Source organism: Chelonia mydas, chromosome 2 (genome assembly GCF_015237465.2).
Source record: "Chelonia mydas isolate rCheMyd1 chromosome 2, rCheMyd1.pri.v2, whole genome shotgun sequence".
Taxonomy (NCBI): Eukaryota; Metazoa; Chordata; order Testudines; family Cheloniidae; genus Chelonia; species Chelonia mydas.
This window is the reverse complement of record NC_057850.1, coordinates 28892124-28907782: the sequence shown is the minus strand read 5'-3', so window position 1 is coordinate 28907782 and position 15659 is coordinate 28892124. Positions and strand designations below refer to the sequence as shown.

General features: G+C 43.0%; 1 protein-coding gene and 1 long non-coding RNA gene across 3 annotated transcripts in view; one reads left to right on the top strand and one right to left on the bottom strand.

Annotated features, from left to right (window-relative positions):
• CSMD3 (CUB and Sushi multiple domains 3) overlaps positions 1–15659 on the bottom strand; it is a 1174472-nt gene that overhangs the window by 758696 nt on the left and 400117 nt on the right. The gene's annotated exons all lie outside the window — the stretch shown is intronic.
• LOC122464404 lies at positions 4546–15429 on the top strand. The gene is made up of 3 exons (XR_006288390.1): positions 4546–4557; positions 5434–5442; positions 15309–15429. It is a non-coding gene; the product is annotated as an uncharacterized LOC122464404 (long non-coding RNA).

Genomic DNA, 15659 nt, shown 5'->3' with positions numbered 1-15659 from the left:
AAATTACCTGAAATCCAATAGTAATCTGCTTCACATTTAATACAGCCTTAACGTAAACTTAGGGTTGCCAAGTGTCCCTTTTTGACAGGAATGCTCAGTTGAAAAGGGATCCTGGCGACTCTGGTCAGCACCACTGACTGGGCCATTAGAAGTCCGGTCGGTGGCACTGGAGTCCAGGGGGCCCAGGGCTATTGCAGGCTACCTACCTGCTTGGCTCCACGCAGCTCACGGAAGAGGCCACCATGTCCCTTTGGCCCCTCGGTGCATGAGTAGCCAGGAAGTGCTGCACATTGCCCCTGTCCGACTGCTGGCTCCAATGGGAGCTTCGGGGAGGTGCCTGTGGGTGCAAGGGCAGAGCATGGAGCCTCCCTGGGCTAGGACCCACAAGGACCCAGTGGCCACTTCCTGGGAGCTGTGATAAGTGCCATCAGGAGCCTGCACCCCGAACTCCCCTCCCACACCCCAACCCCCTGCTCCATCCCTGAAGTGGGGTGGGGCTGGGGATGAGGGGCTCAGGGCTGGGGCAGAGGGTTGGAGAACAGGGGTGTGAGGGATTTGGCTGGGGTTACGGGCTCCAGGGTGGGGCCAGGGATGAGGAGCTCAGGGCTGGGGCAGTGGGTTGGAGTGCAGGGGTGTGAAGGCTCCGGATGGGGGTGCAGGCTCTGGGGTGGGGCTTGGGATGAAGGCACTGGAGTATAGGAGGGTGCTCTGGGACTATGGTGGGGAGAGAGGACTCTCCCCAGCTCTCTCTCCCCGCAGCAGCACCTGGGCTGGGGCCGCAGGAGAGGCGCCCCTCCCATAGCCCCCCGCAGGTCCACTGGGGCCGGGTTTGGGGAGGGGCACCCCATGACAGGGCCAGGCTAAACATCCACGGTTGGGTCTGGGCCTGGATAGGGGCACCCTGTCCACGGTAGGTCCAGGCTGTAGCATAGTGGGGGCTAGGGGACCAACCCGGCCATGGCAGATCTGGACTGCAGCATATTTGGGGAAGGGGGGCCACTCCACCATGGCCGGTTTGGGTCTGCGCTTGGTTTGGGCCGGGGGGGGGGGGGTTGCCCCTTCACTGGCCGTGGCAGGTGCTTAGGCGGGTTCCCTGAACACCTGCATGACGCTAAATAGGCTGCTGCACGGTTGCGCAGCTTACAGGGAACTTAGCCTGCGGGACCCCACTTGTTATGCTCTTCCAGTATGACTGTGAACCACTGATAACTACTCTCTAGGAACGGTTTTCCAACCAGTATTGCACCCATCTTAAAGTAGCTCCATCTAGGCTGTATTTCCCTAGTTTGTTTATGAGAAGGTCATGCGAGAGAGAATCAAAAGCTTTACTAAAATCAAGATAAACCACATCTACCACTTCCCCCTTATCCACAAGGCTTGTTACCCTGTCAAAGAAAGCTGTCAGGTTGGTTTGACATGATTTGTTCTTGACAAATCCGTGCTGACTGTTACCTATCACCTTATTATCTTCTAGATGTTTCCAAATAGATTGCTTAATTATGAGTGGACAAATCTGGGTCCATGAATTAACTGTCCTACTGCATATAATATAGTTATAATATAGTTACTTCTCAGTCAAAATATTCCTGAGTTACAATACCACTTGAGGCTGTAATTCTGCAAACACTTACTACCAGACATAGAACTTACTAATAGAGGTAGGCAAGTAACTGGGTTTTTTGTTTGTTTGTTTGCTACCAGATCTGAAAAACTGGAAAACAATTTTGGGTTGCATGATTTATTTTGTTTAGATTTTAGGCATTTTTAATCATTTGTTTTTTATAAAAGGAAATTTGGAAATGAAGGGCTGGGCTCTCAAGGTTGACTATGTCTGCCATGATGCACTATGGCCAGAAACTCCTACACTGTCTCCTCTTTCCAAGAGTAGAGACCGTTGCTTCTCATGGGTGATAATCTGATTATGGAGCCCAGATTATAGGAGAGAATGGGAGCATACGGCATCTGAACTACAACTCCCATGAGGACCACGGCAGCATTTCTGAATGTAAATGTTTTGGTTTTCTGATTAAACTTTTGGTTTTCAAATTTGCACCTAAAAGATTAATTTTACTCTGGAAAACCTCCTGGCTCCCATTTTCATATCATTTAAAGTAATGGTTCAGAAGAAACTGGACACCATCTTGGTGGTATCTTAAACAGAATTAAAACAAAATTACTGATTTATACACTTTCATTCATTTCAGTATCAGCTTTCTTGTGAATGAGACCAAAAACATGGAAAATGTCCTATCCTTAGTCCAGAATTTTCATAAATATATAGCTATTAAAAACAGAGGAATGTTACTAATGCTGGGAGTTCCCCAGCTCAGAGAAATCTTGTCCAGACCTATTCTAACAGTTATCTGAGCAATGTATGCCCTGTACCCAGTGGTGAGCTGGAGCCGGTTCGCACTGGTTCACTGGAACCGGTTCTTAAATTTAGAAGCACTTTTAGAACTGGTTGTCCCTCGCGGGACAACCGGTTCTGAAAGGGCTTCTAAATTTAACAACTGGCCAAAAGTGGCGCCCTAGGTGTCGACTCCATGGGTGCTCCAGGGAGCACCCACAGGGAAAATGTGGTGGGTGCAGAGCACCCACCAGCAGCTCCCCACCCTGCCCCGCTCTGTGTCTAGCCCCAGCTCACCTCCGCTCCCCCTCCGCCTCCTCCCCTGAATGCACTGCCCCACTCTGCTTCTCTGTTCGCGCGGGAAGCCTGGGAGGGCTGAGAAACAAGCGGCGACTTCGCGCTCAGGCCCAGTGAGGTGGAGGTGAGCTGGGGCACAAGGAGGGCCGCCTGCGCCGCATCAGGTAACCCAGAGGGTGTGCACGGGAACAGCTCCTCGCCCCAGCTCACCTCTGCCTCCCTGGGTCTGAGCGCGAAGCCGCCGCCTGCTTCTCAGCCCTCCCAGGCTTCCCGCACGAACAGCTGATTCACGGGAAACCGGGGCAGCGCATTCAGGGGAGGAGGCGGAGCGGAGGTGACCTGAGGCCGGGAGCGGGGCAGAGAGCTGCCAAACACCCATCAAATTTTCCCCGTGGGTGCTCCAGCCCTGGAGCACCCATGGAGTTGGCACCTAAGGTGCCACTTCTCATGTGATCAGTGGGGGGAGCGGCCTTTCCCCCTGCTCCCCCCCTAGCTATGCCACCCTGCCCCTAGGAGCCAGAGGGACCTGCCAGATGCTTCCTGGGAGCTGCCCCAGGTAAGCACCGCCGGGACTCGCCACCTCACCCCCCGGCAGGTCCCTCTGGCTCTTAGGGGGGGGGTGGGCACCCACTACGGTGGCCCATGAGACCCTCCTGCCCGGTTCTGGGGGCAGTCAGGGGACAGGGAAGGGGGTGGATGGGGCAGGAGTCCCAGGTGTGTATGTGTCAAGGAACACGGGGAGGGAGGGTTTGATGGGGCAGGAGTCCCAGGGGGCGGGGGTGGGCCACGACCCTGTTGTGGGGTGAGGAGGGAACTGGTTGTTAAGATTTTGGCAGCTCATCACTGCCTCTACCAATGTAACAAATTTAATCTATGAGAACATAGACATTTCTTTTGTTTCTTACTTCCTTATGTGGAGTTCTTTACAAGGCTGGAGATCTACAAGGATCCAATAAGCTTTTTCCCAGTTAAAAATAAAAAAAATAAAAAAGAAAGCTAAACAAGAGATGCAAATGCCTGACTGGAAGAACACTTTAGCCCTTAGGAAAGTTTCTGGCAGTGCTATGTAAAATATCATATGCCTTCGGGGAAAAAAAAAAAACTTTGTTTAAATCAGCCTTTAACAAGCATATTTTGGGAGCTTTACAAATTAGCATCCTTTCCAAAAGGGGATTTTGTTGCAAAATGCCATTGTTTCAAATGATAAATTAATGTTACATGTCACTGAGTTAAGACATCAAGATGAAGAGATGAGGGGTTCTTGGATCATCAGAGCAAACTCAGGTATTATCCGTATCCAGAAACCTACAAGTCTGTGTCTGCTGCTCTGGTTTTGCTGCATTTTGATGCCATGCCTCTGTGAATATTTCTGTCTGTGAAGATCCTCGTTAAGAGGAGATAAATATAAGGTCTTCTCCTCTTGGTCTTTGATCACCATTTCTCATGCAGAATCCAGAGATGCTTTTGGAACTTTGGACTGTGACCTGTAACTTAGACATTTATCCCTCCTTTCTGATAACATTTTATGTGAAGACAGGCAGCCCAATCCTCATCCGGTGTAAACTGTCATAGTTCCACTGAGATCAATGAAGCTACACTGAGTTACACCAGTTCAGGATCTGTCCCATTGGGTCCATTAACAATGCAATATGTCAGCATCTCTTTTCCAGTGTATGAAGTGGTGCCAGGTTCTCTCAAATGTTACTACACCCAGAGAGATAGTGTAAGAGTGACACTCTGTACCTCAAAATAAATCCCTGGAACCCCCATATGCACCACTTTTATATGGTTATAGTTTGTACAACACATTCCTTGTGAGGTATCATTTGAAAACTCATGGACTACTGAATGTCATTATCCTGTTAACACGTGTGTATCATCATTGTATTTGAAGTTATGAAATTTTGCTATATGTTTGTTACTGAAACATGTTGTGAGTCTGGGGAATGCCCACAAACTAACTCTTTAGAAATAACAAAAGAACTATAAACAAAGAACTTGCATGTCATCCTCAGAAATGGCGCAAGCCTCACATACACAAAAGGTGTGAGCAAGAAATCTACAATTCACCTAAGAGTCATGTTGAATCTTACTTACTCAACAGACTCATTGTCTGCACCCCAGCAGCGTAGTGAGGAGGAGAGTATAAAATAAGAGACAGTGACATCATCAGTAGGCCTCTTCTTCCCCATTTCTACACAACAGGCAAGATTGCTTGGAAGACAAAGACCAATCAGTGAACTGTAGGGGAGGGGGATGATCCTAATTGGAAGGCTTTCCAGTTAGCATGAACAGCTGAAGGTTTTGGGTAAGAGAAATCCTTTTGCTTTCGGATCTTACTTAACATGGAAAAGTTTAGGGATTACCTTGCTATTTTGTCTTTTATTTCTTTTGTAACCGGATCTGACCCTTATGCCTAAACCACTTACAATCACTTAAAGTCTATCTTTCTATAGTTAATATACTTGTTTTAATGTTTTGTCTAAAACAGTGTAGTTGTTTGTAGTGTTTGGGAACTCTCTACTCAGGTTAAAAAAAGGCTGGTGCATATCCATTACCCATTGGTGGAACGGCGAACTAATTAATGAGCTTGCATTGTTCAAGAGGGTCTTGAGCAGTGTAAGATGCATATTTATGAGGTGCAAGGCTGGAGCTGGTGAGATTTGCAGATATCTCCCAGTATACAGTTCATGAGTGGCTGGGAGACCATTCCTATAACTTTGTTGGGTGTGCCTTCATATACTAATGGCAGTGTAACAGCAAAGCGTGGAGGGTCTGCTTTTCACTAGCAGAGCAGCGTGAGAGATATCCTGAGCTAGAGAGTTAAGGAGGCACAGCAATTCCACAGTCCAGATTGTACGCTGGGGGACGTCACAGTAAGGCTGACAATACTGGAAAGCAAATATAACAGGAGTCAAATAAACAACAAGACAGACTTATGATTCTTTGCAAACTTACATTCAATATCTGGAGTATGAAAATATATGGATCTGAATTCTGTCAAGACTAACCTAGAATGTTTCCTTAAAACACTTCTGACAATCCATTTCATTTGAAACACTATTGCTACTCCAGACCTGGGATTCTGTGGAGTAGAGACTATCCATCATGCTGGGAGACATTCAATTGAGGGCTGTCAAGTGATTAAAAAATTAATCACTATTAATGATGTGATGAAAAAAAATCACAATTAATTGCACAATTAATTGCACAATTATTCATGCTGTTAAACAATGATAGAATACCATTTATTTAAATATTTTGGATGTTTTCTACATTTTCAGATACATTGATTTCAATTACAACGCAGAATACAAAAGTGTACAGTGCTCACTTTGTTTTTATTTTTGATTACTAATATTTGAACTGTACTACAAGTACTGTAGTGCAATCTCTTTATCATGAAAGTTGAATTTACATATGTAGAATTATGTAGAAAAAAACCCCTTCATTCAAAAATAAAACAATGTAAAACTTTAGACCCTACAAGTCCAATCAGTCCTACTTCTTGTTCAGCATATTGCTTAGACAAACAACTTTGTTTACATTTGAAGAAGATAAGGCTCCTTGCTTCTTCTTTAAAATGTCACCTGAAAGTGAGAACAGGTGTTAGCAGAGCACTGTTGTAGCCAGCATCGCAAAATATTTACATTCCAGATGTGCTCAAGATTCATGTGACCCTTCATGCTTCAACCACCATTCCAGAGGACATGCGTCCATGCTGATGACAGATTCTGCTCAATAACGATACAAAGCAGTGTGGACTGACGCAAGTTGATTTTCATCATCTGAGATAGATGCCACCAGCAGAACGCTGATTTTCTTTTTTGGTGGTTTGGGTTCTGTAGTTTCCGCATCAGAATGTTGCTCTTTTAAGATGTTTGAAAGCATGCTCCACACCTCATCCCTCTCAGATTTTGGAAGGCAGTTCAGATTCTTAAATCTTGGGTTGAATACTGTAGCTATCATTAGAAATTTCATATTGGTATCTTCTTTGCATTTCGTCAAATTTTCAGCAAAAATGTTCTTAAAACGAACAATATGTGCTGGGTTGTCAAGGTTCCTTCCCCACTCTGAACTCTAGGGTGGATGTGGGGACCTGCATGAAAGACCCCCTAAGCTTATTCTTACCAGCTTAGATTAAAAACTTCCTCAAGGTACAAACTTTGCCTTGTCCTCAAACCCTATACTGCCACCGCCAAGCGTGTTAAACAAAGAACAGGGAAAGAGCCCACTTGGAGACATCTTCTTCTGGGGAAGCCTTGATAAAAATCCTCACCAATTTGCATAGGTGAACACAGACCCAAACCCTTCGATCTTAAGAACAAGGAAAAAGCAATCAGGTTCTTAAAAGAAAAAGTAAAAGAATCACCTCTGTAAAATCAGGATGGTAAATACCTTACAGGGTAATCAGATTCAAAACATAGAGAATCTCAATAGGCAAAACCTTAAGTTACAAAAAGACACAAAAACAGGAATATATATTCCATTCAGCACAGCTTATTTACCAGCCATTTAAACAAAAGGAAATCTAATGCATTTCTAGCTAGATTACTTGCTAACAAGTTCTAATACTCCATTCCTGTTCTGTTCCCGGCAAAAGCATCACACAGACAGATAGACCCTTTGTCCACCCCGCGCCCCGCCCCCCCCGCCTTCAGCTTTGAAAGTATCTTGTCTCCTCATTGGTCATTTTGGTCAGGTGCCAGCGAGGTTATCTTAGCTTCTTAACCCCTTACAGGTGAAGGGGTTTTGCCTCTGGCCAGGAGGGATTTTATAGTTCAGTATACAGAAAGGTGGTTACTCTTCCCTTTATATTTATGACATTGGTCATCATCTGAGATTGCTATAACATGTTCTCTGGAACGATGGCCTAAGCATGAAGAGGCATATGAATCTTTAGTGCATCTGGCATGCAAATATCTTGTGACACCAGCTACAACAGTGCTATATGAATGCCTGTTCTCACTTTCAGGTGACATAGTAATTAAGAAGTGGGCAGCATTATCTCCTGTAAATGTAAACAAACTTGTTTCTCTTAGCAATTGTCTGAACAAGAAGTAGGACTGAGTGGACCTGCAGCCTCTAAATTTTTATTTTTATTTTTTTTTGAGTGCAGTTATGTAACAAATATATATGTAAGTTGTACTTTCATGATAAAGAGATTGCACTACAGTACTTGTATGAGAACTGAGAAATACTATTTATTTAATCTTTTTTACAGTGCAAATATTTGTAATAAAAATAATATAAAGTGAGCAGTGTAGACTGTGTTGTAATTGAAATCAATATATTTGAAAATGTAGAAAAACATCCAAAATATTTAATAAAGTTCAACTGGTATTCTACTGTTTAATGGTGCAATTAATCGTGATTAATTGTTTTAATCATGAATACTTTATTTTAGTTAATCATGTGTCTTAACTGCCCTAATTAAATGTCATGGTGGTTCTGCGATGTGCCCAAATGAGGACTCGAATAAGACCATTCAAATAAATTTTACTTATAACCTAGGACAATATTTGAATACAAGGTTCCAGAGAAAAAAAGGTTAATACAGTAGCCCATTGACCTGACAAAACTATGATATTAATTACCAGATAAATGGTTTCCCATATCATTATTCCATGGGAACTGTACTGCTAATGTCATTTCCAGGCAAACAAGAGGGAACCAGAAATCTTGGATCTCAGTCCAGGAAAGTGCCAAAAACTTTGAACACCTAGAATTGCATACACAAGACCCTTCACTTGATTATTTAATTTGCTATCCCCCATTCCTGGCTGCTTTGCTAATCCACTAAAGTACCTCATTCACAGTGCAAAAAAAATCAACATAAAAAAGGGATTTGAGGGATACGGGGATAATGGGACAGGAATTGAACCAGATCTGGTGAAAACTGTTCTCAGTCACAGTGCTTATTCTAACACAGCAAACCTCAGTCAAGTTAGTTTCTCCTACAAGCCTCTCCCATAAAATCAAGTCAACTTGTTTCTTGCTTCCACTTTCCAAGATCTTCTATAACTCCCAAAGGACACTTTTGAAGCTAGAGCTGGTCAAAAAGTTTTCAATGGAAGTTTTCCATCAGAAAATGCAGTCTTGTTGAAACCAAAACTTTTCACGTGAATGTGCCATTTTTGACAAAATTTTCAATGTAAGAAAGTCAAAACATTTTGTTTCAGCTTTCTCAATTTGATAATGCTGAAATATTTTGTTCAGATGTGGAAATAATTTTATTTCAATTTTATTATTTTGTTGTATTTCATTTTGGTTATTATAATAATAATTTGAACATACTATGTTTGTATGTTATTTAACATGTTATGTTATAATGTGTTGACCTCTTATAAACAAGATGTTTCAAACGTATCCAAATGAAACATTTTTGTGGCTTCGAACGCTACAGGAACAAACACTTTAAAAGTCCAGCAGGACACCATATCCTACTTAAGGGGAAAAAGGCTGGAGAGATCAAAGTCTAGGAACAAAGCATGTAGCCCATACTTACACAAGGGGGGAACTCCATTCTGGGAAGGTGTGACTCTGAAAAAAAATTGGGGGTTGTGTTGGGTAATTATGTCTGGATCCTGCACTGTGGCTTTCCTCTCTTTCTCAGACCTATGGAGGCCCACATATAACCAGAATAAAAAGCTTGCAAAGGTAGCTTAAAGGGTGTATCTATACTACAGTTAGACACTTGTGGCTGGCCCATGCCAGCTGACGACGCACAGAGCTTGGACTCAAGGGCTGTTTAACTGCGGTGTAGATGTTTGGGCTTGGGCTGCAGCCCAGGCTCTGGGATCCTCTCACCTGGGCTGCAGACTCAGCCCAAAATCTACACCGCAGTTAAAAGGAGCCTTTTAGCTTGAGCCCCCAGAGCCCAAGTCAGCTGGCATGAGGCAGCCGCAGGTTTTTAATTGTAGTGTAGGCATACCCAAAGTCTCTTTTGCCCCAACCCTTCTGTCCTTGCACCTAGTGCAGGAACAGAGTAACTAAAATCAGCTATTTCATGCCATAGTGGATCACGGCAAATGGTAGTGAACTGCTGGCAGGGCAAATCCATATAATTCTACATTGAACAAATGAAGATTAGTAAGGATTTTCTGCCAACAGAAAAACAAAGTGAATAGGGCCAGTCAAATCAGACTCTGTTTAATTCCTGACATGTTAAATCATTACAGACCTGATTCTCAACTGTGCTTCTTTACAGCTAGCCCTAATATTCTGAGCATTCATTTAGAAAAAATCCAGTTCAAAAGAAAGAGAAGGTTTAGGAGGGAATCAAAAACAAATGGGTTGGTGCAGTTTCTAATTTATGCTTAACACTCAGCAGATTGAAAGTTAAGCAGGAAGAATTTCACTTCCAAATGATCAATCAAAAATCACCTGCTAAATTTAAAGAGACAGAAGTTGTGAGTACAAGACATAGCAGTTCATCCTGGGAGAAATTTACCCTCTGGTATTTATACTGTCAAACAGTTACAGTTACATCTTTATTTTGTCCTGAAAGCTTTAATAGAGTCTAATGCTCTATTAACTTGCTGATCTATTCAAGGAACATCACCTTCCATTCACAGAAGGGGAAGCTCAATTGCAGTCCACCAAAGAAAAAACTTGAAGGGAAAGTAACTATCCTAAAAGTTACTCAATAGCTTTGAATGGAGAATGTTGCTTAAATAAAAAACGAAGTCATGGTGGTTGGGCAAGATTGTGCTTTGCCAAAGGAGTAAAAAAAATAATGTGTGATTTAGGCAGAGGCCCATGTTGGTGGCTAGTACTGAGCCAGATCACCCAGGTCGAACTAGTAGAAGGATTGTACCTCATCCCATGACTTTCCAGTTAGTAGGCAGAATACACATTTGGATGATACTGCAGCCTGTTCTCCCTGCTATGTTTGACCAGGTTCATAGACCAGTATGGGGGGGGAGTAGCACCATTTCCCTGCCATCACCACACCCTTCCCACCTAACTCTAGAGTGACTTGTGGCCCTCAGGAGCCATGCCTACTTTCCCTGCTGTACAGGGACTGTTATCTTACCTGATTCTGGTGCAAGGGGATGGAAGGCCTCTTGGTCCTTACTCCCATACCCTGTACAGACAAAAGCTGAGGCCAGACCTCTGAGTGATGCAGTTAAACTTATCTAACCCTTGGTATAGAGAGCATTAGGTTGACAGGAGAATTATCCTGCAGACCTAGCTACTGCTTCTTGGGGAGTTGGAATACCTACGGCAACAGCGTAGGTAGTGTCTACACTGAAGCACTACTGTGGTGCAGCTGCAGCGGTTCAACTATGCGGCTGTAGTGTTTTCAGAGTAGACAAATCCTTAGTTTGCTGTAGAGTAATGCTCCTTGGAGGAGCATACAGGGATATCTCCTGATAGAGGAGAATTAAACTACTTTACTTCTGAATGACAGCATCCACACATGAGTTTAATGTGATTTAATGTAAGTACATTAATTGTCACAGCTTTAGTAAAAAAATTCTTAACTTTTCTGAGTGTCCCCATGTAGACAAACCTTTAATGTCTGAAAAAAAAGTGCAATATTTACAGCTATGGAAGTTTACGTCTTCTGATGAACCAGAAAAGTTAAAGCATGATCAACAACTATCTTAAACTCCCCATTGTGTCAGACTCTTTGAGGGACCATTCCCCAGGGTGGTTAGGTCACTCTACATACACAATAAATATCTGGCATCTTTGCTGAGTTCTCCAACAAGGGTGCCTAGTATTGTCAGTTGTTATAGCGGTTTTTGTGAGGTTGTCAGCAGAAAAAAAAGCAGGAACTGGACAAATACCATCAACTAGTTTAAGAGTGATTACAGATCAGATAATAACAGCTTTCAGTCTCTGCTTAGAACGGACAATGTTCCTTGGCCCACATCCATGCTAGTGACCCATTAAGTAAAAGGCTCTGTATCCCATTGTCAAATCCTTGAGCCAGCTGTCAAGAAAACACAAACACACAAAGCCCACATGTATTTTTTGTTTTAGGGTTTGAGACAGATATTCAAATTTCTGCATGGTTCTGTACTGTGTTCATTCATGCTCCAGCTTAGGTGGCACCAGTAAAGAATAAAAAGGAAGAGGAGGAAACAAAGAACAAAATAATAATATGGAAAAGGAAACAGTCCAAGCAATTTAGGATAAGCATCCAAAGCTCTGTTTTTTACATCAGTTTAAATCCACGAGTCACTGTCAAGCACTAAATCGAATAACCAGTCCACATGTTGCTTCATATTTACACGTATATTTACGTGCATGTCCTTAAAAAAATTCTCTGTATTTTTCTTTGATAAGTTAATGGGTATATTCCCTTTCTTTATTTTTTAAAATTAGGTTTCTATGATAAAGAATGTTAACTGAAGGCAGATCATGCTGGGAATTCAGCCAACATCAGATTACTGCTTTATACATAGTTTTAACACTGTAAAAGAATAATAATCACCAGTATATAGTGCCAAGAAAGGGGAAGAGGAGGCAGAGGGAAGTAAGGAAAGCCTTTCAGCAATTCAATATACTATAATAAATATAGGTCTAATACAATAATAATATAATAAAATAGGACTAATGCTAGAACATTAAAAGATTGATGAAAAAAAGAGACAAAAGAGATGGTGGCTCTCAAATATTGACGTAAGAGGACAAGGAGGATGAGGCTTGTGCAGAACAAATAACAGAAAGAGCCACAACACAAGACTTGGTAGTAACAAGGGACTTTAACTACCCAGACATCAGTTGGAAATGTAGTTTGGCAAAATACAAAGTTCTTGGAATGTGTTGGGGACAACTTTTTGTTTCAGAAAGTGGAGGAAGTAACCAGGACAGTTATTTTAGACTTGATTCTGACCAAGAGGGAGGAATTTGTTGCATTTCTGAAGGTGAAAAGCATTTGGGCTAAAAGTGATCGTGAAATGATAGATGTCATGATTCTAAGGAAAGGAAGGAGTGAGAGAAGCAGAATAAGGACCATGGACTTCAAAAAAGCCAACTTTACCAAACTCCTAAAACTGGTAGCTAAAGTCTGATAGGAAGAAAATTTGAGGGATAAAGGAGTTCAGGAGAGCTGGCAGTTGCTCAAGGAGATACTATTAAAGGCACCACTGCAAACAATCCTGATGCAAAGGAAAGACAGGAAGAACAGTAAGAGGCCAATATGGCTCCATCACGAGCTCTTTAATGACCTGAAAATCAAAAAGGAATGCTACATAAAAATGGAAACATGGAGGAATTGCTAAGGAGGAGTACAAAAAATTAACAGAAGCACATAGGGCCAAAATCTGACAGGCTAAGTCATGAAGTGACTTAACACCTATGAAGGGACCATAAAATGCAATAAGAAGTTCTTTAAATACATTAAGATCAATTGAAAGTTGAAGAAAAGTATAGGTCTTCAATTTAGCAGGGAAGGAGAGCTAATAACTGACATGAAGAAGGCTGAGGTGTTTAATGCCTATTTTGCTTCATTCTTCACTAAAAAGGTTAATGGTGGCCAGATAACACTATTAATATTAACATGGGGAAAGGAGTGCAACCTAAAAGAGAGAAAGATCAGGTTAAAATATTTAGATAAGTTAGATGTATCTGACTCAACAGGGCCTGATGAAATTCATCATAGGGAACATAAGCAACTAGCTGAAACAATCTTGGAATTGTTACTAGTTATCTTAAAGAATTATTGGAAAATGGGTAAGGTTCCACAGGACTGTAGAAGGGAAAACATAGTACCTATCTTTAAAAAGGGGAACAAAGAGTACCCAGGGAATTATAGACCAGCACTTTGGCGGACAAGATTAGAAGTCAAAACAACCTTGACAAATTGGACAATTGGTGTGGATTCGACAAGATGAAATTCAATAAAGATAAGTACAAAGTACTTCACTTGGGAAGAAAAAATAAAATGCACAACCACAAAATGGGGAATAACTTGATAGTACTGCTGAAAAGGGCCTGGTGGTTACAGTGGATCACAAGTTACATCTGAATCAACAATGTGATGAATTTGTGAAAAAGGCTAATAACGTCATCTTAACAGAAGTGTTGTATATAAGATATGGGAGGTAACTGTTCTGCTGTATTTGACACTGGTGAAGCCTCAGCAGGAGTACTGTGTTAAGTTCTGGTCACCACATCTTAGGAAACGTGAACAAATTGGAAAAAGACCAGAGGAGAGCAGAGAAATGATAAAACAGTGGTGGGCAATCTGCGGCCCATCAGGGTACTGGCCGCCGCTTCCCAAAGCTCCCATTGACCGGCAACAGTGAACCGCGGCCACTGGGAGCTGCAGGGGGCCATGGCTGCAGACAGTCAACATCAGTAAAATGTCTTGCGGCCCACAATCAGATTACCCTGCAGGTCGCCCACCACTGCGATAAAAGGTTTAGAAAACTTGACCTGTAAGAAGTGGCGGATTATCAAATGAACCCAGAGCCTTGGCAGAAGCGGCAGGGTGCCAGAGGAAGCCCCACCACCCCAACCAGGGCCCCGGAAGAAATGTCGGGAGGGTGGGATAGGGAAGCCTCAGCGCCCCAAACATAGTCCCCTGGGCGGGCGGGAGGGGCGGGAGACGGCAAGGGAAGTCCCAGTGCTTGGACCATGGCTGTGGTCCTAAGACTGGAGGTGCTCTCACTCCCTGCTGTGGCCCCGGGGACGTGGAGGCGGGACAGAGTTTCTCTTGTCTTGGGGTAGCAAGATGCGGGGCAGAAAGGAGAAAATGTGTTGCAGGGCTGGAGCGGGAGCGGGGAAGAATTTGGCTGGACCATGGATTGAACAGGGCTGGGGCCACAGGAGAAGGGGCAGAATGGGATGGGGCCAGGGGTGGGGTTTCAGGTAAAAGGGGTGGGAAGGTACCTCCCCTACTTGCTCGGGCCCAGGGCCTCAGGAAACCTTAATCTGCCTCTGCCTATGAGGAAAGGTTTAAAGTACTGGGTGTGATGCTGTATGGAATACGTGGGACACTTTATGATATTATTGATACTAATATTATATCATTGCAAGGAATCTGACCAGATGTGCCATGTGTACCTGCGACAATGTTATAATTTGCCAAGTATGATAATGTTGTTTATATGTTTGTACCACCTTTGTATTATGAGTTATAGATATGTATGGTATATCTGTATTTCCAAACTTGTGCTGTGTTTCTGGGTGACAGCCCTAGACAGTTTGCAACAGCACTGCCTAGCCTATTTGATGGCCCATCAAGGGTCATCATGTGTACAATGAACCCATAGAAAGGAACTAGGGGATACACCTTATGAGTCAGCAAGGCATGTGGTATGCTTATAGACAGAACTCTAAGGCTTTTCTATGCCATGTGCTGTGAAACTTGTCTTTGGGACACAGGTCGTACAAGCCACATAGCAAAACAACATAAAAGGCAGCTACTTTATCTCCATTTTGTCTTCATTCCTGCTTCTTACCTCTGGAAGGTAAGCTTTCAAATGAAGCTCTGAACAAAGGACTGAATGATCAGCAAACTCACCAATACTGCTAAGAACCTGATATATAGACTTTGATAGTCTCTGTGTGTGACTGCTTCTTGTTATTTCTTTTTTCTTTATAATAAACCTTTAGTTTTAGACACTAAAGGATTGGCTGGCAGTGTGGTATTCTGGCAACGTGGCTGGCCCTTTGGGGTTCAGAAGCTGTATAATGAGCAGAGGTTTTTAAACAACTTCTCACTTCACTGGACCTAGGTGCTGATTGAGAGCCAGAGAACTGGAATGCAATAAGGGAGCTGTGCGATTTCTTATTTTGACTTCTTAATAACCAGTGTGGGAGATCAGAAGTACAATTTGTGACTGGTTGGTGAGTCAAACTTCAGTTTACCCTCCAGATTTTGGGAGAATCTGCTCTCCTTTTGCAGCCTGCCCTGGCCTTGGCATTTTCAGTGAGGGCTATCCCAGGCACCCCGGGTCACATTGGGCATATTTAGTTTTGAGAAAAGATGACTGAGGAGGACTTAATAATAATCTTTAATATGTTAAGGGCTGTTATAAAGAGGACTGTGATC